General features: G+C 42.8%; 1 pseudogene; it reads right to left on the reverse strand.

Moving 5' to 3' along the window:
• The window catches only part of LOC130031486 (uncharacterized protein C2orf78-like), a 29,410-nt pseudogene extending 10,415 nt beyond the window's left edge, over positions 1-18,995 (reverse strand).
• Positions 18,996-25,196: the final 6,201 nt, after the last annotated feature.

Here is a 25,196-nt window from a genome sequence, read left to right on the forward strand (position 1 = left end):
CATGGAAGGATGTATAAAGAAAAAATCATATAAGATATGTATCAAAGAACTGAAAAAAATGTATATAGATAAGAATGCAATCTGGGCTATTCAGCAAGCAGTTTAGTACAGTAACTGATTGAGGGCAGACCCAAGAGTAAGCCCTGAGTCAAACTGGATGTGATCCCAAACAAAACCAAAGAAAACAGTACAATAAGTTTATTAATAAATTGTGGCATGTATACAAGATGAAGACAGTATTCTATTTTTGCAAAAAGTCATAACCGAAAAATACACTAACAAGTGATTTTGAGCGCAAACATTACCATTGCGTAAAGCAGAAAACATTTACCAGTAACTTACATAATAAGCAGAAAATTTAATAAAAGTGATTGTATTTAGTACCCAGAAATATGTTGTCAATGAGTAAAAAGCAGAATGAAATGTAAGAAGTGCAAGAAATGACATTATTTTTCTCATTCATAACTTTGAAGATTAACCAGAAAACAACAGGTATTCAACATAGAATACAAGTTCAGTAAATCGCAGAAGATGCAGAAAAGATCATTAAAAATGGTCACCAAAAATTTCAAATTCATTTTCAAAACCTAGATTACGAGTACCTTTTTCAAGCAGGAAAACGTCATTCCCAATGTTTAAGAAATGATCACCAAAATCCAATTTAAATATTTTTAATGTAGGAAAACTCAGACTCCACACAACTGAGATGAATGTGTAATTAGACATGTGAGACTTGACTTTTCTATTTCTTCTTAGAATATAAAAACAGATGTCGACTGTTATCAAAATGATCTCATGTTGGGAAGAAACTATTTGTGAAGGTAACAAGCAGCCTTAACTTGGAATCTACTCACCACACAAATGAATCAGTTCTTCTTATTCAAGTTAGAAGTCATCATTTCTTTTTTTTAGCAGGCAGAGCATACATGCAGTTTACAGCTAGAAATAATAAAAACACGGAAGATTCTGTTTCCTCCACCCCCTTTAGATAACCAGTATTAGTTATTTATAGGAAGCATTATTTCTGAAGCGTGTTTATATGCCAAATTGTCAAGTGCCAACCGTGTTTCAAGAGACAATTAGATAAAAAGCCACCAACACGACATTCTGTTAAATGTTTTTTCCTACTTGTACTCTACTCGAGGCATAGTACACTTTCTAGTCCTAGCAGTTATTAAAATAAACTGAGTTGACTTACTCTCAGAATATTTAACTATATTCTCTTTGATTTGATTTAAAATCTTTGGCTCTCTTCAACATTCGATACCAAACTGTTTCCCCTACTTGATAAATCTCCCTCATAATCTTTATTTCCTATTTGATTCTCCCTGATAGCATCCTCTTCTTCTCGGCCTCTGTGGTCAATTCTTGAGGAAAAAGACCCTCAACTTCCTTACTTTTGAGGACTTGCCTCTCAACTGCTCAGCACTCCACACATTCCCAATGCCCCATTTAGTCTTATCACATAGTTTAGATAGAAAACTCAAAGACACATGATTATTACTTTGGAATAGCACTAAATTTAAAATACTAAATTATAAATATATGTGGAAAGACTATTACAGATAAAGCATCCTGTTATATATTAACAATTTTCTACAGCACCTACATATGAATTTCACGTAAAAACCACTAAAGGAAAAGGAAACACCAGAGAATGAACATTGATATATAAACACATATTTGAGCTTCTAAGACTGTGTAAAATATAATGTAACAAATGAGGAAGAAACTCTGTATATGTGAGAAAGAAAGTCGGTGTCTAAAATCACACAGCAAGTGTCAAAGTCAAGCTAAAATGAGGCTGATAAAATTCTCATTGAATGCTTTCTTCTATTATTTCATGACATTTTTACTTGACCACTAAGTTTAGAGACAAGAAATCTAATGAAAAGCTCTGAAAAGTATTATTCCTTACCTGACATAGTCAGAGAAGAGGAGATGTCGGCAAAAGATAGACGAGAAGACGATACGATACGAGAGTACGTCTGAACACTCAAGCAGAAGACCACAAGTGTCCAGTACTGATGACTGGTCCCTGGTGATTGGTCATTGGTCACTGGACAGTTGCCATGATGATTCAAATTTGTTTCCAGACAACTTCATGGGAACCCCAAGATTCTACCAGGTGGTGGTAGGTTGGGTGGGAGAATGATGTCATAAAGCAGGCAGTTGAAAGGTAGAGGCTAGCCAATAGGAAGGTCAGATTTCCACGAAGAAGACCGGATTGGATAGAGAGAGATGAGGGAGAATGAGGGAGGATAGGGAGCTGGAATCCTACAAGGCAGTTATAACAGTTTCATCTGCCTCAGACTCTGATGTTAGCTAAATTTTCCTATTATTCTATTGAGCTTACATATTTTATTAATAAAACAGTAAAATTTCTAGGTACTCATTTATGTTGCCTTGTTAATCAATAGCATTACATTATTACTAATATATTTTATATAATGTTTTATAAAATTAAATCATATATTTTTACTTTATAATATACATTATTAATTACTTTAGGGTTACAAAGTAATGGATTATTATGAGGAATCATCCCCAAACAAAAATCCCTAAGGTTCGGGTATTCTGCTAGCAAACATACACCCAGAAAAGAATAGTAGGTAAAGATAGAATAGATGAAAAAGTATCTGCCACCTACAAACTTGTGCCAGGCAAACATAGACTAATAATCTTTAGGGTCTTTTCGATTTAGGGGATAAATTACCAAAAAACAGAATAGAAAACATTCACAATCAGATTTATTCATTTATTTTCAGTTTGGGGCATCACCTGGTCATGCTCAGGGCTTGCTCCTGGCTCTGCACGGAGAAATCACTCCTGGAGGAGCTCAGTCGACTGGATGCATAACAGGTGCACTGCCCTCTGAACTATCTCTCCTGCCAAAACAACTTTATATTTTAAGGATGCCTACTGATTCTCTGTGAACTATACTAGCCTCTGCTCTCCATGTACCTAGGGTATGTTGATGTACTTCCTAACTGTCCTTGATGTCTCTGTCAACTTCAACAATGGTTCACCTATTGGGCTCTGGTGGGGTTTGGGAGCAGTATTGAATTGGATTGACCTTCCTGTGAGACCACACATGGCTGCACAGTAGACCCTGAAGCTTGAGCATTCCAGGTGTTTGTCTAATTATGTGTTTGTCTCATTCTCTGTGACTGACCCCTGCTGGATGGAGGTTGAAAGTGACAATTGGATTTGGCAGATGACTAACAATTTAGACAGATTATAACCAAATATGGGGATAAACAAATTACACCACCGATTAGAAAATCTCAAGATGTATGGGATAATTGGGAATCTATAAAGGGAGTCAGAATGAACCCAAGGAAAACTTGAAGGCCGTTGTGATTGAAAATAGTGTTGTCATCTGGATCAAAGTCATAGTTCAGTGGCTGAGGCATTTGCCTTGCACATGGTGGACCTGGGTTCAATTCCTGGAATCCGATCCCATATGGACCTTTGAACCCTTGAGGATTGTCCTCATACATGAAAAGCACCCTAATCACTGTACTATCACTCCAGCTCCAGAAATGACTGTGGGGTGTGTGTGTGTGTGTGTGTGTGTGTGTGTGTGTGTGTGTGTGTGTGTGTAAGGAAAGGTTTTGGACCAGCCCCAGTGGTGCTCATGTATTCCTCTCTCTGTGCTCAGGAGTGATTCCTGGTGGTTCTCATGAGACCATAGGTGATGCTGGAGATAGAACCAGGGTCAATCACATGGAATATTAATATATTAAGCTCTGTATATTGCTCAGTCCCTGGAGTAGAAATATTATTTAGACATGAAAAAATAAGAGCCAGTTGGAGCCAGTGCAATGACAGTATCAGAAAGTGTGTCGATGAAGGAGCAGCCAAGGCCCCAGGGCTGATTTTATATTAGAATTGCAGAGCTGAACAGAGACACCAACCTTTTTAATGTGTTTCCTTTTTAAAATAGAACATATTTTCTGATTCCTAATTAATAAAATGAAGAGAGAAAAGAGAAAGAAATGAAGAAATAAAGAAAGAAGGAAAGAAAGATAGATAGAAAGAACGAAAGAAAGAAAGAAAGAAAGAAAGAAAGAAAGAAAGACAGACAGACATAAGAAATAAAGTAAGGAAAGATGAAAGGAAAAAAGGAAAAATGAAACAGAAAACAAAGAAAGAAAAACGAAAGGAAAGTTGTCGGGGCCTTATAGGCCATTGTAATAATGTGACTTTGGCTCTGAGAAAAATCAGGTGCTATGGGAGAGTTTGATTGGAACTGGGGTAATATCTCATATTTTGAAAGGAACATTATGGTGGCTTTCCCCCCCTTCAATTTTAGGGTCACAAAAAGACAGAAGAAATACCAGTAGGATTGTGGTCACAAGATACATTGGGTAACTATAGGCTACAAAAGTCATTCATAAAATTTAGTAGTACATTTACAAAACATTTTGCGGACCCAAATTTGTGGTGGTCAGGGATTACTCCCTGCACAGGGGTCACTACTGGCAGGCTCAGGGGACCATATGGGATGCCAGATATTGAACTTACTCAACCTTTTTCAATGCAAGCGCTTACAAGCACTTGACATCTCTAAAATCCTGTGTGAGCATCTAGTTAGTCAAACCCAGTTTCGACGTAAGACCATCTTACATTCCCTTCCGTGCTCTCGACCATTATAAAGCTGCATTTTGGAAATCATTATAATAAACAGCCAGAATTGTTTGAACATCAATGTGGATCGGTAAACAAGACTGGCTGTGTCTACTTTAAGTCCGAGGTTCTAGATGTTGCTACCTGCTTAACAGCAACACAGGTTCCACTAACAAGTACTCTTTTATTTGAAAACGAAATAGGAACGGTCCTCCCATTGTTCATCGATTTGCTCGAGCTGGCCCAGTAACATCTCCATCATGAGATTTGTTGTTACCATGTTTGGCATATCGAATACATCACGGGTAGCTTGCAAGGCTCTGCCGTGTGCGCGAGATACTCTCGGTAGCTTGCCAGGCTCTCGGAGAGGGGTGGAGGAATCAAACTCGGGTCAGCCATGTTGGCCGTTTGTAAGGCAAACACCCTACCACTTAAAAATTTTATATGTACTGGATTCAAATATTTGTTGCTAGAACACTGTACTTTATTTTTTACAAACTATTATGTTATTGAAATATTGTGATTTTTTTCTTTTTCTGTGAGCGTTGTAACCAATCACCTGGTAACTTAAACATCAGAAGAAAAAAATTCACACTACTGAAATCCAGAAATTTGGAATATACACATCATTGGGACACTAGTGTCAGCCAGGACACATGGCTTCTGTAGAAGGTCTTTAGGCTGTATTTTCTTTTAACTTCTGTAAACTGCCACTTGGCTTGTCTGGTGTATAATACACTCACTTCTTGACCGCCATGGTCAAGTGACTTTCTCTTATATCTGCATCATCTACTTCTGCCTCCATTTTATGCCGTTGACTCACCTGATTATGCACCAAATCTCTCCATCGCCAGCCATCGCAACCATTCAATCCCGTTTTTACTAAACAAAAGAACATTTGCAGGATTGATGATCTCTTTGAATGGCCATTATCCAGTCTACAACATGATGTTGTTACACATGAATTGGAATGTACTTGTGTGTGAGCATGAATGCTTTTAATTTTTGTGTTGGAGCCACACCTTATGGTGCTCCGAGCTTCCTCTTGGCTTTGCGCTCATGGATCACTCCTGGCAGGACTCGGGGGACCAAATGGGGTGCCAGGGAGCCAATCCAGGTCTATTGCACTCAAGGCAGCATTCTACCCTGTGTACTATGTCTCCAGCCACAGTCAATCTTTCTTTTAGCCTATGTATGAGACATCCAGGGTTCTGTGCATTCAGGGAGTGTGAAAACCTCTCCAATATGGTAGATCCATACAACAGAATATTAGTCATGTGACGTACTAACACACTATAGCACACACTACAGCATCAAGTTTGGAAAAACGCAGTGTCAAAGGTCACATAATTTAGGATACTTGTATATGAATTGTTCAGAGAAAGCAAATTCATAAAAATAAAAAGATGAATGTTGCCTGCTTTAGTCAAGAGTCTTTTTTTTGGCAATGATGAAAATCGTATGGATAAAATAATGGTAATAGTTGAAAAACTAGCAAGTATACCAAATACCACTGAGGTTAGTCTCAAATGGTGGATCCAATCAAAAAATCTTTATGCAGATGAATGTTTGAAAAATGTCCAAGTTCTCTCTCTTCACTCATTCCCTACAAGTTAGTAGGATAATTGGGGATATCTGTCAGGCTGTGACCAAGTTTTTTCTTTGTAAACACTAAATGACAAACATAGTATAACTTACCTTGTTCTTTGTAGGTAGATGAGGTCATTACTACACTCCCGTTTTGGGTCCCTAATCCCTATGCTGGCCAAAGTGCTGTTACTATTTTCCCCTTTAAGAAATACTTAAAACACTTGACTTCAAACCCCTTCCCAAAGCCCAGCAAATGAAAAATGATGTCACCACTCTCAATGTTCTGCAGCTTATTTTCGGTTTCTTTGGTCTTTGCATGTATAACTTTTGGGATTGTTTTGGGATCAAACCACGTGGAGCTGAGAGGGACGAGGCTGCCTGCTCAGTTCCAGCTAAAAGCTCCAGAAGGAATGTCAGCCCTTTCAGCTCTCTCGGTCTTCTATGGAACCTGTTATTTGGAACCTATTTTATTTTCATATTTTTGTTTTGCCTCTCATCTACGAATATCATTTTAATGTATTTAAAAACATCCACCAACTATCCCATGATGATCACCAGCTGTCCGGTTGCCTACCCTTCCCGGTTTCTTTCCCATCCATCACCCATAACTCTCCTAGGACCATCTCTTCCCTCCACCACCTTCCAGGCTCAAGGAGAACCGGTACCAACCGCTTTGGAGTGGTAACCTAGTGCGCATGCCCTAGTCCGGTACTGCCCACGACCCAGCCGCAACGCCATTTATAACGATGGTTCTTGTGTGAGCTTCAGTTAACAATGATGTTTTGAGCAGGCTACAGGCACCAGGGACCGTGGAAGACCACAGAGCAGCCCCTCAAGCTAATATAATTTGAGCTGCTCCTGCCAGTAATGTCCGGATGTCATAGCCTGAAAGCCGGCTTGGCCACCTTGGGGAGATTGCAAGGTAAAAGAACTTACATAGGCAATGGACCTCAATGTTGAAACTCGCTAGCAGGGTGTCACCGTGATACAGACTCTGAATATTGTTGGGAATAAGTGAAATGGTGCATCTAGGGGTGCTGAACAGTGGGCCTGAGTACACTGTGATTTATGTTTACATTTCCCAGGAGCTGATCTTCTGGCTTCATGCTACAACTTTTCTCTTGGCTTGGTCCCTGTTAAGAGGGCGTTGATCACTCATCGGGTAAGTTCATTCCCCAGTATATGTGTTTGCATCTCCCAGGTATCATTTATGGATAGGCCACCCAAACCTTTTGGAGATGTGTCTCAAATTTCTTTATTTTCCGAAGGTGGCCATAAGACATAAAAACAGCCTCCATGAGAGAACTTTTAGATTTCTTCTGGTCATCTTAAACTTCTCTGACTTCCTCAGCCTATGCCAAATTTATTCTTTTAACCCAACCCCCAGACCTTGCTTTTCTCCCATTCTTCTTTGGAGGAGACCGAGAGTGGAAGCATATGTGCACTCAAGTTTCAAATCTGGTGGGACTCTGGGGACCATATAGGATTGCAAGAATTGAACGTGAGTTCTTGCAGGGCAAATGCCTTAGCAGCTATACTATTGCTCTGACCCTCCCCCACTCTTCATTAGGCCCAAGAAATTTCTCCTTTTACTGGACTTTATAACCCTGGACCAAGTTTCTCTTTCTCAGAGTCTTACCTGTTTCCCCTTCATTCTCTCTCTAACTTACCATTCTTTCTCATGCCATCCTTCAACCCCCAGCCCGTACAAATAACAACCACAGTTGACAGCTTCTCAAAATTCAGAACTTTCATTACAAACCAATGAACTATAATGCATCTCTTCAATTTGTGAAAAATATATCAGAACACATAAAATGTGTATGGGATTTCAAGCGTTTGTCTAGGGCAACCATCTAGTACCTAAAGTGACATCAACCATTCCAGCTACTCACATTACATAGCCATGATATAGAGAGATGTCCATCTCTTCTTCTCTCTCAATATAAAACTGCACTTTCCCTAAAGAGGTGTATTTGGCAGCGTTCTCACGCTCCTGCTGAGCCTTCCTTTTGACAGCGACACACTCTGGTCTCTGCTCTCTTGTGATGGACCTTGACATTACTGACTCGGGAACAGTGGGCATTTTCCATGGAATCAGTTGGAAACGGAAGTCTTGGAGGAGAAACTGATTCTGATGTTTGGGTGGAGACTGGCGCTTGTGCACAAAGAGTTAAGGGGCTCCTGCTGGAAAGAAGTGCTAGCTATTGTCTTGTAGAGAACAGGCCTAGAAGTTGCGGGATGAGGCATAGGTCAGCTAGTAGGGTTCAGCAAACCTGAACGAGATGGATTGGTCGAAATGGGCTCAGCTGGTTTGGCAGGACGAGGCAAAGATGCAGTGGTTGGCAGGAATGAATTGGCGGCAGTTGGCGGATCTGAGTTGTGGTCTCCGAGGAACAGGCCGAGCTTGTGGCTTCTCTATGGTTGGAAAAGGCAGAGGTACCAATTTGACCTTCCCAGGAGGTGGCAGGTCATACTGGGATGGAGACGAACGTTCTTCAGCACTGCTACTTGGTTTCTACACTTGGACCTGAGTTTTCTCAAGGCCTTTTCCATTCTGTGTAGCACCTAGCCAAGGTTTGACAGCTGAGGATGGCTGGAAATTGCTGGGCTTCTTTGAGCTACCCAGGACCCGGGAGGAAGAAAATCCAGGCTTTGGATCACTCTTCTTCCCCAGAGCATGAAACACTTGCACAGACTCCAGCATGTGCATGCCTAGGCAGCTGTGGGGCTTTTGAAAGGTGTCTTGGCAAAGCTCAGGTTGACTTTTTTTGCGTTTCATCTTGGCAATGGTGGGCTTCTCTTCTGCCTTGACTTTGTACCCTGTTCGCTTCCTCTCCTCAGCATTCTTAGAGTTTTCTCTGGCCCTTTTTGTCTTCTCCTGCCCATGGCTCTTTTTCTCACTGATCCTGCTGGATTCAGTTTTCTGAGGTTCGCTGTTATGTTTTGCCATGGTCACTGGACACCTCTCACTGACTGCAGCATTACAAATAAGCACTGCTCCCCGTACCAAGCATTCTGGGTCTTTTAGCTGGATTTTGGCCTTGGGTTTTCCCTCAAGAGGCTCAGAGGCCTCACCTTTGTTCTTCTGGGTTGGATGGGAGTTACCCTTAGTGCCACTTGCATTTTCTTGCACCTGATTCAGAGTGATGATGTCCGTGGTGTTCATTACCTGCAGATATTTGCATTGGTCTAGGTCTTTTAAGCAATCAAAGAGCTGGGGAATATGTATATCTTCCACCAGTGTCGTGATGTCTGCAAACCTACTGCCAGATTCAATCCCCATTTCAAGTGGCCCTGGGTCCTCCAAACGTAGACCATTCTTTTCCTGACCAGTAAGTTTCAGTACCAGGCTGTTGCTCTTGGCTGATGGGATCAATGCAGGCCAAGAGCTGATGGATATCAGCGATTTCTAAAGGGCACAGTGGAGGATCTTGGTTTTCTATTAGGATTTGGTAGGTCTCCAGAGACTTTGAAAGTTAATTTTCATCTCATCCAAATTCTCATCTCTTTGTTCCTCAGTTCAAGCTGGAAGCAGAGCCAGATTACTATGGGATGGCGCTATTATGGGAACATCCCTAAGCTCTGGTGGTGGGTTACTCTCAAATATTTGAATCCTGTTACTGAAAGATGTGGGCAGTGCTGAATATTGTGTCAGACCAAATGTCTGACCCAAAGGTCGCAATGCCAGGGAAGTCTCCATTCCCAGGGAATCCATCACTACAAAGGAACCAAGGAATAAATCAGTCTCTGGTAAATGAGATTCTCCCTCCACACAACTAGTGGTGCCACCATTGTGCACCTACCAGCAATGGGCAAGGCATTGTTACTTGCTCTTCTAAGGATTATTGACAAGGCCCTGTGCCCAAAGATTACATGCTGTAGTTCTCACTGTTGTTCATGTTGTGCCATTTTTCTTGACTTTCTTTGTTTCAAAGTGTTTTGTGTCAACCACACTTAAAAATAAGTGACGTGGGACAGAGGGATATTGAAGTCAGTAAATCCCTTGCCCTGCACACTGATGACCTCAGTTTGATCCTCAGCATCACATACGATTTCTCAAGCAGTTTCAGCAGTGATCCTTGAGCACAGAGCCAGGTATAACCCCTGAGCACTGTGGTGGTTACCCACTTTCTGCCTCCTCCAAACTAAAGATTTTTTCCCTTTGGGTCACATCTGGCGATGCTCAGGGGTTACTCCAGGCTCTGCACTCAGGAATCACTTCTGTCTGTGCTCAGTGGGCAATATGGGATGCTGAGAATTAAACCCAGGTCAGCCTCGTGCAAGGCAAGAATCCTACCTGCTGTGCTGTAGCTCCAGCCCCTTCCCAAGCTAAAGATATTTTTCAAGCTAGAGATTTTTAAACTATAAAATGCTATACAGATCTTAGCATAAAATAGTCAATTCTTCACGTTTTTGAAAATAAATAAAAGGACAGTTCATATCATGGAATAGGAGAAGGAATGAAGCACCACTTCATCATGAAATCTGTGCTCAATTAGAGATTCTAGGTTTGATAACTTTGGATAGGATTTCTGATTACATGGTGTAATTAGAATCTTGTTGTACAATAAAGGTAAAGGTAAAGGTAAAGGCCCTCCCGTTGATCGTCGATTTGCTCGAGCGGGCCCAGTAACGTCTCCATTGGAGACTTTGTTGTTACTGTGTCTGGCATATCGAATACTCTCGGTAGCTTGCCGGGCTCTCCGAGAGGGGCGGAGGAATCGAACTCGGGTCGGCCATGTTGGCCGCTTGTAAGGCGAACGCCCTACCCACTGTGCTATCGCTCCAGCCCAGGTTGTACAATAAAGTAAGGGAAATTTACTGTGCCACCATCACAATCAGAGTTCTGAAATATCTTTAGAAATCACAAAATCTATAGTTTAAGAAATGGTGTCTAATTTGGCTGTGGTAATATTGGGGACTGATCATCTATGAAAATGTGGCATTCCTTGTTAAGCTCTTGAAGGTTTCTTTACGAAACCTTAATCACTTAATCACTTAACTTCCCGTTAGTCGTCGATTTGCTCGAGCGGGCGCCAGTAACGTCTCCATTTGTCCCTGTCACGTGCTAGTGTAGCCCAATGGCATCTGTTCACTCTGGGAACACGAAGAGCCTCAAACCGATTGTTCATGATCTTGACGAAGAAGTTTGACCATCTGGTAGGTGGGCGGCCACGCGGTCTTCTGACATTCTGTGGAATCCAGTCAGTAACAGCTCTAGTCCAGCGGTCGTCTTTAAACCTCATTACGAGACCAGCCCATCTGATTTTTGACACCTTGGCAAATGAGACAGCGTCCCTGATTCTTGATCGTTGACGGATGTCGGAACTCCGAATTTTTTCTCTCATTTGAGTGAAACGTGATATTCCAAGCATAGCTCTTTCTATTCTTCTTTGGGAGATCTGAATAGCATTCTCATCCTGTTTGCATAGGGCCCAGGTCTCTGAGGCATATGTTAATGCAGGAAGAACAGTGGAATCAGAGAGATGTGCCGGGAGCCGGAGGTTCTTCATCCTCTTAGCTATTTCTTCGACATTCTTGAAGGCGTTCCAAGCCTCTCTCTTCCTCCTGCGCAGCTCGGGTGCCAGGTCATTTGTCATGTTGACTTCTCGACCTAGGTACACATAATTGTTGCATTTGGACATGGTCATTCCGTTGAGAGCGAATGGGGCGTCAGGAACGAGGCTGTTTCTCATAAACATTGTCTTCGTAAGATTCAGCTGTAGTCCTACCTTTCCACACTCATGGTCAAAGTCGGCCAGCATTTGTGCCTCTTGGCTGATGTTTGGTGTTATTAAAACAATGTCATCAGCAAAGCGGAGGTGGTGTAATTGCCGACCATCTATTTTCACTCCCATTCCTTCCCATTCCATTCATCGCATGATGTTCTCGAGGGTGGCACTGAAGAGTTTTGGTGAAATGGTATCACCCTGCCGAACCCCTCTCTTGACATCAACGATCACTTCTTTGTAGAATGGTGAGATCCTGGTAGTGAATCCGCAATAGAGCTCACGGAGGATCCTGATGTATTGGGCTTGAATGCCCTGATTGGCTTCAATGACCGCTTCCGTCTCAACAGAATCAAAGGCCTTCTTTAAATCAATGAACGTTAAACAGAGCGGCATCTTGAACTCCCGAGAAACCTCAATGAGCTTGGTTATCATGTGGATATGGTCAATGGTGCTGAATCCTTTGCGGAACCCGGCTTGCTCGCATGGTTGTCCTTCATCTAGTGTTCTGCCAATCCTATTTAGGATGACTCGAGTGAACAACTTGTAGATGACAGACAATAGGCAGATCGGGTGATAGTTGCCAATGTCATGGATGTCTCCCTTCTTGAACATTAGTACGGTCCTGCTGGTTTTCCATTGGTACGAAACCTTGCATTCAGACAGGTAGCGAGTGAAGAGCCGAGCCAGTGTATTGATGAGTACTGACGGCAGGTTCTTCAGGTGTTCAGGTCTGACCTTGTCTGGGCCGGGTGCTGTTTGTTTCTTTACCGACGAAATGGCGTGTTGGATTTCGTAAGGGAGAACGTTGGGAACGACATATCCATCCTGTGGAATTTGGTATGTCGGCAAGTGGACATGGCTATCGAAGATATTTGAGTAGAAGTCATGGATAATCTTCTCCATTGCCGTTCTGGAGGATGTGATGGATCCATCAGGACATCGGAGGGCAGTCATCTTGGTCTTGTAGTCGGCGAAGGACAGGCGGGCGTAACGAATTCTTTTCCCAGCTTCTGCCACATCTACCAGTACTTCTGCTCTTCTCTCTTTGAGGTCTTCCTTCATCGCATCTCTGCACTGCTTTGCGAGCTCGGACGTTAGTTTGCGGTTGCCTGAGGCATGCGCCAAACCACACTGGCGAATTAGCTCAAGAGTTTTCGAAGATAGGCGACTTTTTGTGGCTATCTCTCTCTTGGCGTTCCTCGCACATTCATGGAGGTGCTGAACCAGTCGATCGTATTCCTCGTCAATGTTGTCAACAATGGCATCTTCCCATGTTGCCGCAATAGTGCCAAAGAGTTCCCAGTTGGTGGTCGTTCTGGGAGTTCTCTTTTTGAATTTTGCAGCCCTTTCTCCCTGCTCTGTGAAGTAGAATTTTCATGAAGGAGACGGTGGTCCGATCCCGTTCGAAATTTTGGGACAACAGCAACATCGGTCATGCAAAACCATCGATTGAATATGATGTGGTCTATTTCATTGTGGAATTGTCCACTGGGAGACTCCCATGTCTAACGTTTAGATTCTGCCTTCTGGAACTGTGAGTTACCGTGGATGATGAACTCAGACAGTCTCTCACCCTGTTCATTCCATTCTAGGCCATGGGTCCCAATGTGAAGTTCTTCAGCTGATCTTCTCGGTCCTATCTTGGCATTAAAATCACCCACGATGATCTTGTAGAAGGTGTGGTCTTCTTTATAGAACTTCTCCAGCTCCATATAGAACTTCTCGATTTCTCTTTCATCATAATGAGATGTTGGTGTGTAGACAACGAAGATAAAAACTGCAGGCAGTGAGCCACATCTATTCAAATGTAAACGTCCGATTCAGGTTATTAGGTATTTGAATGAATCAATGCTCTTGGCCAAGTTTGTGTTGACAAGGACACCGACGCTTCCGACACCTCTTTTATTGCATGTTCCGAGGAACTATTCTCCAGTGTCGAAAACGGCATGGTGAGATTCGTGCCTTCTTGTCTCGGTCAGACCAATGATGTCGTACTTGATCATTTGCGTTTGTACCATCAGGTCCTCGATGGATGTATCTGATGCTAGCGTACGTGCATTGAAAGTACAGATGATCATTTTTGTCTTCCTTCATTGTGGCAGCCTAGTTCGGCCTTGAGATTTTTGTCGTCCTCTCCTTTCTCATCCTTCTCAGTGCTGCCATGTCAGTGAAGCCTTCAGGGTCAGGTGAATGAGACCAGTTATAGTTACTGGTTTTGGCATATCAAATACACAATCGACACTACCTCCACTACCCAGCCGTCGCCACACTCCAGGACGCTTTCCGGACCCAGTGGCAGCTCTGGCCGAGACTCACGCACGACTGAAGACCCACAGAACAAGATAAGCGGAACTCTCTGAGACCTTGGACTCCAGGTCGGCGGACCCAGGGACAGAGTTTCTCTGCTTGCTCCCACCAACCACAGGTGACAAAGGGATTCTAATCAGGAGCCCCACCCTACCCTGCCCTGTCTTCTTCCATCAGCCACCCAGGGATCGGATTGTGCACAGAAGATCCACCCTACCCAGATAAATACCCCACTGGCAGACTTCCACTATCGACACTACCTCCACTACCCAGCCATCGCCACACTCCAGGATGCTTTCTGGACACATCATAAGACACTAAATACCCATCTTCTGGAATTGTCGTACCATATTTGATAGGGTTCAAATATGGTAACACCTACAAGGGTGATTAGAGGTCGCCCCAAAAGCCTCTAGCCCTCTCGGAAAGACTGGCAAGCTACCGAGAGTATCCTGCCCGCATGGAAGAGCCTGGCAAGCTATCCGTTGTGTATTCGATTTACGAAACCTAAACGGCCATTATACTCTCATACCTTCCAACCTTCATTAGGAGCTCTTATGTTGAGTGTGAAAATAAGGTGCTGTAAAATGATTGAGGGGAGTTTAAACTTAAACTGAGTTTAACTTCAGGTTTCATAAATTAAAAATCTCAATTTCTTAAACTCAAATGCCACCTCTCTATAGACAGTTTCCCATGCAGATTTGACCCCAACATTTGAATGGCAGACCTCCATTTTACTCAACTTGATAACCCGATTCTGTGATAGGTTGAGCAGACACAGAGTAGTAGATTCCAGAGGTGGAGGCTGGTGGTCGGTTCTTTGGGGGCTGGACCTTTTTTTAGAACCATGACCATTTCTGGGAATAAGTTGCTGTAAGTTTGGAGGGCAGAACCCTAACCCCTGTGAATGTCATGGAGCCATAAGATTGCAGGCATGAATCAGGTTGTCCAGAAAGGAGAGGTTCCTGAGTCTCCTGATGATAGTAATACATCTGGCTTCCTTCCTGTTAGGGAAGCGACAGGCTATGACTCTGATTTGGAACCTGAGATAGTGTCCTCTCCACAAGACTGGCAGAAAGTGATGGGTACACAGACACTATGTTGTCGGTATCTAAGGTTTTCTCATAGCGAGCTGCCATAGACATGGAAGAGACAGCAGTGTCTTGGTCAATGATAGTCAGAGTAAAGTCTCCCATGGAAGACTTCTTTACAGCGCTTCCTGCAATATCCCATTCCAAAACATTCGGGTAGGAAGCAGCCGAAGTGGATATGTGGCTTTGGCCAGACATTCCAGACAGCATCATTGTCTAGAATGTTGGTAAAGATAGGCACTACCCATCGGTGTTTGGAAAGAGGTGCCAGAGGCTGAGGGCAGGAGCCAAGCAGAACTACCAGCTGGAGCAGATACTCTGGAGTAGTTGCAGACACTTCCTGGTAGGGAAGCTGCATTGTTCACCACGGGAAGGGGAAGCGGCAGAGAATGTGAAGTTCCCAATATAGACGGATTTTGAAAATTTTCTGTAAGGAACAAGAGGGTGACAAAAAGAATCTGTGAGACTGAGAATCTCTTACAACGTTTGAGAGGAACAATATTAACTTAGACTTTTAGCTATAGAGAAATTCCTAATACCAACAGTCAATCGGGTTACCAAAAGTCAAAGCATTTGGGTGGTTGAAGGGCTGGAACATTTTGGCACTTTGTGTATTTGTCACCGTGCTCCCAAAGTGAAAACAGCGCTATACAAGACTCCAGTGATGTTTGTACATGGATTTCTTGCTTACAGCTAGTTTCTTTTTCCCCTCGCTCTACCTGTAGCTTGCTCTCCTATTGAACTCATACATTATTTCCTAGAATGGAAGCATTTAAAAATCAGAAGTCCTAAGAGAATGATTAACATTTTATTGGAGAAGAAAGAAACCTGAAGCCCAGAGATGGCATAGGACTTGCTCAAGTTTTCCCATCATCTTTAATGGGACTGGGGTAGGTTGGAGTTTGGACCAAACCCGGCAATGATCTTGAGCTCTTCCTGGCTCTGTACTCTGGAGTGACCCCTTGTAACGCTTAGAAAGTGTATGCAGTGACAGAGATCCAACTGAATTGGCTGCGTACAAGACAAGCATGTTATCCCCTCCCGTACTCCCTCTGTCCCTTTTGTATTACCAGGTCAAGGAACCTAGCTATGGGAGCAAGGGGGCATGGCAACTTTCTTGCCAGAACTGTGCCTTGTTCACTGCAATGCAGAAGCTAGAAGGAAGATAACATACATTAATATAGGCATTGGCGGTCATTACAATTATTTCCATTGTAATCTTCAGGTTTTCTTTTGGCTTGTGCTATTCATATCAGTTACGTACGGTTCACATATGACTCAATCTCATTGATGAATTGCAGGTTGGCAACCTTACCCTGGTTTCTGATTCTAGCTCAAAAATGACTACTTGAGTTTTTCTCAAGTAGTGCTTTTGGAAGGAAGACTGTTATTTAAATTCTCTGTCTTAAGTTGCTCTCCAGCAAAGTAGCTACTAACAACTCTACTTAAGCATAATAGGATACATAAATAAAGTTTCTCTATTTCATGTGATTTACATGGGAGAAGTCATAAAGATAAAGAAAAACATCATGCAAAACATGTATCACAGAACTGAATAAGAAGTATATAGATATCAATGAAATATGATATGCCGAACACAGTAACAAGTGTCACAATGGAGACGATACTGGGCCCGCTCAAGCAAATTGATGAACAACGGGAGGACTGTGACAGTGACAGTGACAGGGCTATGTTGTAAGCAGCATAGTACAGTAAGTGATTGAGAGCAGACCCAGGAGTACAACCTGAGTCACACTGGATGTGATCCCAAAACAAAACCAAGAAAACAGTACAATAAGTTCATTAATAAATTGTGGCATGTATACAAGATGAAGACAAAATTGTACTTTTGAAAAAAGTGATAGCCAGCAAATACAATGGAAGACGATTTTTGAGTGCCCACCTAGGCGGTCCATAAAATAGAAAAGGTTTACCATAACTTACATAACAAGCAGAAAATAATAGAAATGTGATTGCGTTTGGGAGCCAAAAATACATTTTCGATGAGTGAATAGCAGAATGAAATATGATAAGTACAAGAAATGACATTTTTATTCTCATTCATACCTCTGAAGATTAACCAGCAAACAACAGGTATTAAACATAGCGTACAATTTCAGTAAAACACACAAGTAGCAAAAAAAAGATCATTAAAAAAATTGTCACAAAAATTTCAAATTCATTTCAAAAACCTAGAATACAGTTATCTTTATCAACGAGGAAAATGTCATTCCCAATGTTTAAGAATGATCACTAAAGTCCAATTTAAATATTTTTAATTTAGGAAAACTCAGACTCCACACAATTGAAATAAGTGTGTAATTAGACATGTGAGACTTCACTTTTCCACTTCTTCTTAGAATCTAAAAACAGTTGTCAACTGTTATCAAAATGCTCTCCTGTTAGGAAGAAAATCTTTGTCAAGATGACAAGTAGCCTTAACTTGAAACCTACTTACCACACAAAAGAATCAATTCTCCTGATTCAATTTAAAAGATATCATTTCTTTATTTTAACAAGCAGAGCATACATGTAGCTTACAAACTAGAATCTAATAAAAAACATTGAAGATTTCATTTCTCCCATCCCCTTAGATAACTAGTTTTGGTTATTTATAGGAAGCATCATTTCTGATGCTTGTTTATATTCAAAACAGATAAGTGTCAACTGTGTTCTTCTAAGAGATAAGAAGAATAGAAACCACCAGCACGGCTTTCTGTTAAATGTTTTTCCTACTTGTACTCTACTTGAGGCATAGTACACCTTCTAGTCCTAGCAGTTATTAAAGTAAACTGATTTGACTTGATTTCAGAATATTTAACTCTATTCTTTCTCTTTTGATTTGAAATCTTCGTTTGATTCTCTTCAACATTCTATCCCAAACTGCTTCCTCTTTCTTAATAAACCCCTCCATAGTCTTTCTTTATATCTATTTTATTCTCCCTCACAGCAACCTCTACTTCTTGGCTTCTGTTGGTCAATGTTTGATGAAAAAGACCCTAAACTGTCTTACCTTTGAGGACTTGCCTCCCTACCGCTCAGCATTTCACAACTTCCCCACACCTCCATTTTTTCTCATCACCTAGTTTAGATAGAAAACTCAAAGACATATGATTGTTACTTTGTAATAGCACTAAATTTAAAATACTCAATTGTAAATACAAGTGGAGAGACCGTTACAGATAAAATATCTTGGTATACATTCACAGTTTTCTACAGCATCTACTTTCTTCTTTTTCTATCAGTTACTGTCTCTGATTTTTTTCATGGATATCATAAACAAATCGCCATTAAAAGGAAAAGGAAACAAGGAGAATTAACACTCACATACAAACGTGTATTTGAGCTTCTAAGTCTGTTTAAAATATAATGTAATAAATGAGGAAAATTTTTGTAGGTGTGAGAAAGTAACTCAATGTCTAAAATCACATGGCAAATGTCAAAGTCAGGCTACAATGATGCTTATAAATTCTAGTTGAATATTTTCTTCCATTATTACACGATATTTTTACTTGACTACTAAGTTTAGGACAAGAAATCTAATGAAAAGCTTTGAAAAGTATTATTCCTTACCTGACATGGTCAGAGAAGAGGAAATATCGACAATAGATAGATGAGAAGAGGAGACAATACGAGAGTATGTCTGAACACTGAAGCCGAAGACCACAAGTGTCCAGTACTGATGACTGTTCACTGGTGATTGGTCATTGGTCACTGGTCACTTGCCATGATGATTCAAATTTGTTTACAGACAATTGCATGGGAACCTCAAGATTCTACCAGGTGGTGGTAGGTTTGGTGGGAAATTGATGTCATAAAGCAGGCAGTTGAAAGGTAGATGCTAGCCAATAAGGAGGTCAGATTCCCAAGAAGAAGACCGGATTGGATAGAGAGAGAGGTAGAAAGAAGGAGGCTAGGGAGATGGAATCCTGCAAGACAGTTATAACAGTTTCATCTTCCTCAGACTCTGAAGTTAGCTAAATTCTCCTTTTATTCTATTGAGCTTACATATTTTATTAATAAATCAATAAAATTTCTAGGTAATCATTTATAGTGCCTTGTTAATAGCATTACATTATTACTAATATATTTTATATAGGCCCTCCCGTTGATCATCGATTTGCTTGAGCGGACCCAGTAACGTCTCCATTGGAGACTTTGTTGTTACTGTGTCTTGCATGGCCAAGTTTGTGTTGACAAGGACACCGACGCCTCCAACACTTCTTTTATCTCATGTTCTGAGGAACAATTCTTCTCCAGTGTCGAAAACGGCATGGTGAGATTCGTGCCTTCTTGTCTCGGTCAGACCAATGATGTCGTACTTGATCATTCGCGCTTGTACCATCAGGTCCTCGATGGATGCATCTGATGCTAGCGTACGTGTATTGAAAGTACAGACGATCATTTTTGTCTTCCTTCGTTGTGGCAGCCTAGGTCGGCCTTGAGATTTTGTCGGCCTCTCCTTTCTCATCCTTCTCAGTGCTGCCATGTCGGTGAAGCCTTCAGGGTCAGGTGAATGAGACCAGTTGTAGTTACTGGTTTTGGCATATCGAATACACAGCGGATAGCTTGCCAGGCTCTTCCGTGCGGGCGGAATACTCTCGGTAGCTTGCCAGTCTTTCCGAGAGGGATAGAGGCTTTTGGAGTGACCTCTAATCACCCTTGTAGGTGTTACCATATTTGAACCCTATCAAATATGGTACGACAATTCCGGAAGATGGGTATTTAGTGTCTTATGATGTGTCGCGCAGCCGCTTGCGGCCGCGCGGGTCCGGAAAGCGACCTGGAGTGTGGCGACGGCTGGGTAGTGGAAGTAGTGTCGAGAGTGGAAGTCTGCCAGTGGGGTATTTATCTGGGTAAGGTGGGTCTCCTGTGCACAATTCGATCCCTGGGTGGTTGATGGAAGGAAGCAGACAGGGCAGGGTAGGGTGGGGCTCCTGATTAGAATCCCTTTGTCACCTGTGGTGGTGGGAGCAAGCAGAGAAGCTCTGTCCCTGGGTTCGCCGAGCCTGGAGTCCAAGGCCTCAGAGAGTTCCGCTTATCTTGTTCTGTGGGTCTTCAGTCGTGCGTGGGTCTCGGCCGGAGCTGCCACGCGGGTCCGGAAACTTGGCCAAGAGCATTGATTCATTCGAATGCCTAACAACCCGAATCGGACGTTTACATTTGAATAGATGTGGCTCACTGCCTGCAGTTTCTATCTTCGTTGTCTACGCACCAACATCTCATTATGATGAAAGAGAAATCGAGAAGTTCTACATGGAGCTAGAGAAGTTCTATAAAGAAGACCACACCTTCTACAAGATTATTGTGGGTGATTTTAATGCCAAGATAGGACCGAGAAGATCAGCTGAAGAACTTCACATCGGGACCCATGGCCTAGAATGGAACGAACAGGGTGAGAGACTGTCTGAGTTCATCATGTCGACCAAGACCATTCATGGTAACTCACAGTTCCAGAAGGCAGAATCTAAACGATGGACATGGGAATCTCCCGGTGGACGATTCCACAACGAAATGGACCACGTCATATTCAATCGACGGTTTTGCCTGACTGCTGTCGCTGTTGTCCCAAAATTTCGAACGGGATCGGACCACCGTCTCCTTCGTGCAAAATTCTACTTCACAGAGCGGGGAGAAAGGGCTGCAAAGTTCAAAAAGAGAACTCCCAGAATGACCACCAACTGGGAACTCTTTGGTACTATTGCGGCAACATGGGAAGATGCCATTGTTGACAACATTGACGAGGAATATGATCGACTGGTTCAGCACCTCCATGAATGTGCGAGGAACGCCAAGAGAGAGATAGCCACAAAAAGTCGCCTATCTTCGAAAACTCTTGAGCTAATTCGCCAGTGTGGTTTGGCGCATGCCTCAGGCAACCGCAAACTAACGTCCGAGCTCGCAAAGCAGTGCAGAGATGCGATGAAGGAAGACCTCAAAGAGAGAAGAGCAGAAGTACTGGTAGATGCGGCAGAAGCCGGGAAAAGTATTCGTAACGCCCGCCTGTCCTTCGCCAACTATAAGACCAAGATGACTGTTCTCCGATGTCCTGATGGATCCATCACATCCTCCAGAACGGCAATGGAGAAGATTATCTATGACTTCTACTCAAATCTCTTCGATAGCCATGTCCACTTGCCGACATACCAAATTCCACAGGATGGATATGTCGTTCCCAACGTTCTCCCTTCCGAAATCCGACACGCCATTTCGTCGGTAAAGAAACAAACAGCACCCGGCCCAGACAAGGTCAGACCTGAACACCTGAAGAACCTGCCGTCAGTACTCATCAATACACTGGCTCGGCTCTTCACTCGCTACCTATCTGAATGCAAGGTTCCGTCCCAATGGAAAACCAGCAGGACCGTATTACTGTTCAAGAAGGGAGACATCCATGACATTGGCAACTATCGCCCGATCTGCCTATTGTCTGTCATCTACAAGTTGTTCACTCGAGTCATCCTAAATAGGATTGGCAGAACACTAGATGAAGGACAGCCATGCGAGCAAGCAGGGTTCCGCCAAGGATTCAGCACCATCGACCATATCCACACAATAACCAAGCTCATTGAGGTTTCTCGGGAGTTCAAGATGCCGCTCTGTTTAACGTTCATTGATTTAAAGAAGGCCTTTGATTCTGTTGAAACGGAAGCGGTCATTGAAGCCCTAGCCAATCAGGGCATTCAAGCCCAATACATCAGGATCCTCCGTGAGCTCTATTGCGGATTCACTACCAGGATCTCACCATTCTACAAAGAAGTGATCGTTGATGTCAAGAGAGGGGTGCGGCAGGGTGATACCATTTCACCGAAACTCTTCAGTGCCACCCTCGAGAACATCATGCGACGACTGGAATGGGAAGGAATGGGAGTGAAGATAGATGGTCGGCAACTGCACCACCTCCGCTTTGCTGATGACATTGTTTTAATAACACCAAACATCAGCCAAGCGGCACAAATGCTGGCCGACTTTGACCGTGAGTGTGGAAAGGTAGGACTACAGCTGAATCTCACGAAGACAATGTTTATGAGAAACAGCCTTGTTCCTGATGCCCCATTCGCTCTCAATGGAATGACCATCTCCGAATGCAACAGCTATGTGTACCTAGGTCGAGAGGTCAACATGACAAATGATCTGGCACCCGAGCTGCGCAGGAGGAAGAGAGCGGCTTGGAACGCCTTCAAGAACGTTGAAGAAATAGCTAAGAGGACGAAGAACCTCTGGCTCCGGGCACATCTCTTTGATTCCACTGTTCTTCCTGCATTAACATATGCCTCAGAGACCTGGGCCCTACGCAAACAGGATGAGAATGCTATTCAGGTCTCCCAAAGAAGAATAGAAAGAGCTATGCTTGGAATATCACGTTTCACTCAAATGAGAGAACGAATCCGGAGTTCTGACATCCGTCAACGATCAAGGATCAGGGACGCTGTCTCATTTGCCAAGGTGTCGAAAATCAGATGGGCTGGTCACGTAATGAGATTTAAAGACGACCGTTGGACTAGAGCTGTTACTGATTGGATTCCACGGGATGTCAAAAGACCGCGTGGCCGCCCACCTACCAGATGGTCAGACTTCTTCGTCAAGATCATGAACGATCGGTTTGAGGCCCTTCATGTTCCCGGAGCGAACAGATGCCATTGGGCTACAGTAGCACGCGATAGGGACAAATGGAGACGTTACTGGTGCCCGCTCGAGCAAATCGATGACTAACGGGAAGTTAAGTGATTAAGTGATTAAGTGTCTGGCATATCGAATACTCTCGGTAGCTTGCTGGGCTCTCCAAGAAGGGCGGAGGAATCGAACTCGGGTCGGCCATGTTGGCTGCGTGCAAGGCAGACGCCCTACCCGCTGTGCTATCGCTCCAGTTTAATAAAATTAAATTATATATTTGTACTTTATAATATACATTATTACTTACTTTAGGCTTAGGAAGTGATGAATTGATATAAGAAATCATCCCCTCACAAAAATCCCTAAGGTTTGAGTATTTTGCTAGCAAACATACACCCAGAATGATTAGCAGCCAAGGATAGAATAGATGACAAAGTATCTGCCAGTGGCAACTTGTGCCAGGCAAACATAGACTAATACTGTTTAGGGTGTTCTACATTTAGGGGACAATATGGCCAAAAATATAATAGAAAACGTTCACATTCGGATTTATTCATTTAGTTTGGTTTTGGGACCTCGTCCAGCCATGCTCAAGGCTTTCTCCTGGTTCTACACTCAGGAATCACTCCTGGAGGAGCTCAGTGGACTGGGTGCAAGACAGGTGCCCTGCCCACTGAACTATCTCTCCTGCCCCAACAACTCTCTCTCTTTCTCTCTCTCTCTCTATATATACATATACATATGTATATATATATATATATATATTGTTTTTTGGGTCACCCGGTGACGCACAGGGGTTACTCCTGGCTCTGCACTCAGGAGTTACTCTTGGCGGTGCTCAGGGGACCATATGGGATGATGGGAATCGAACCCGGGTTGGCCGCGTGCAAGGCAAATGCCCTACCCGCTGTGATATCTCTCCAGCCCCACAACTTTATATTTTAAGGGTGCCTACTGATTCTCCGTGAACTACACCATCCTCTACTCTCCATGTACCTAGGGCATATTGATGTACTTCCTAACTGTCCTTGATGTCTCTTTCAACTTCAACAGTGGTTCATCTATTGGGTTCTGGTGGGGTTGGGGGAGAAATATTGAATTGGATTGACCTTCCTGTGAGAACACTGATGGCTGTCCAGGCAACCCTAAAACGTGAAAAATCCAGATGTTTTTTCTACGTATGTGCTTGTCTCATTCTCTGTGACTGACCCCTGCTGGATGGAGGTTGAAAGGGACAATTGGATTTGGCAGATGAGAAACAATTTAGATATATAATTAAAACCAATTATTGAGATAAATTACACCACCGATTAGAAAAATCTCAAGATGTATGGAATAATTGGGTATCTATAAAGGGAGTCAGAATGTACCCAAGGAATTTTGAAAGCCGTTGTGATTGAAAATAGTGTTGTCATCTGGACCGAAGTGATAGCCCAGTGGCTGAGGCATTTGCCTTGCACACGATGGACCTGGGTTCAATCCCTGACATCCATCCCATATGATCGCTTGAACCCTTGAGGATTGTCCTCATACATACCAAGCACCCTAATCACTGTACTCTGTGTGTGTGTGTGTGTGTGTGTGTGTGTGTGTGTGTGTGTAAGAAAAGCTTTGGGGCCAGCGCCAGTGGTGCTCATGTACTAATGTCTCTGTGCTCAGGAGTGAGTCCTGGTTGTGATCGTGGGACCATATGTGGTGCTGGAGATAGAACAAGGGTCAGTCACATGGAATATTAATATATTAACCCCTGTATTATTGCTCAGTCCCTGAGTAGGAATATTATTTAGAAGTGAAAAAGAAGAGCCAGTAGGAGCCAGTGCAAAGACAAAATCAGAAAGTTTGCTGGTGAAGGATCAGCCAAGACCCCAGGGCTGAATTTATACTAGAATTGCAGGGTTGAGCAGAGACAGAGACAGGTACTCAAAGACTAACCTTTTTACTTTGTGTCTTTTTTCAAATAAAAAATATTTGTTGATTCCTAATAAGCGAAATAAGAGAGAGAGAGAAAGGAAGGAAGGAAGGAAGGAAGGAAGGAAGGAAGGAAGGAAGGGAGGGGGAGGGAGGGAGGAAGCAATGTAGAAAGGAAGGAAGGAGAGAGAAAAAATGAAGGAAGGAAGGAAGGAAGGAAGGGAAAAGAAAGGAAAGGAAAGGATAGGAAAAGAAAGAAAAAGGAAAAAAAAGAGTGGGAGCCTTATCAGTCATTGTAAGAATGTTGGCTTTGGCTTTG

The sequence above is a fragment of the Sorex fumeus genome, unplaced genomic scaffold (assembly GCF_029834395.1).
Source record: "Sorex fumeus unplaced genomic scaffold, SorFum_2.1 ptg000006l, whole genome shotgun sequence".
In the NCBI taxonomy this organism is placed as follows: domain Eukaryota; kingdom Metazoa; phylum Chordata; class Mammalia; order Eulipotyphla; family Soricidae; genus Sorex; species Sorex fumeus.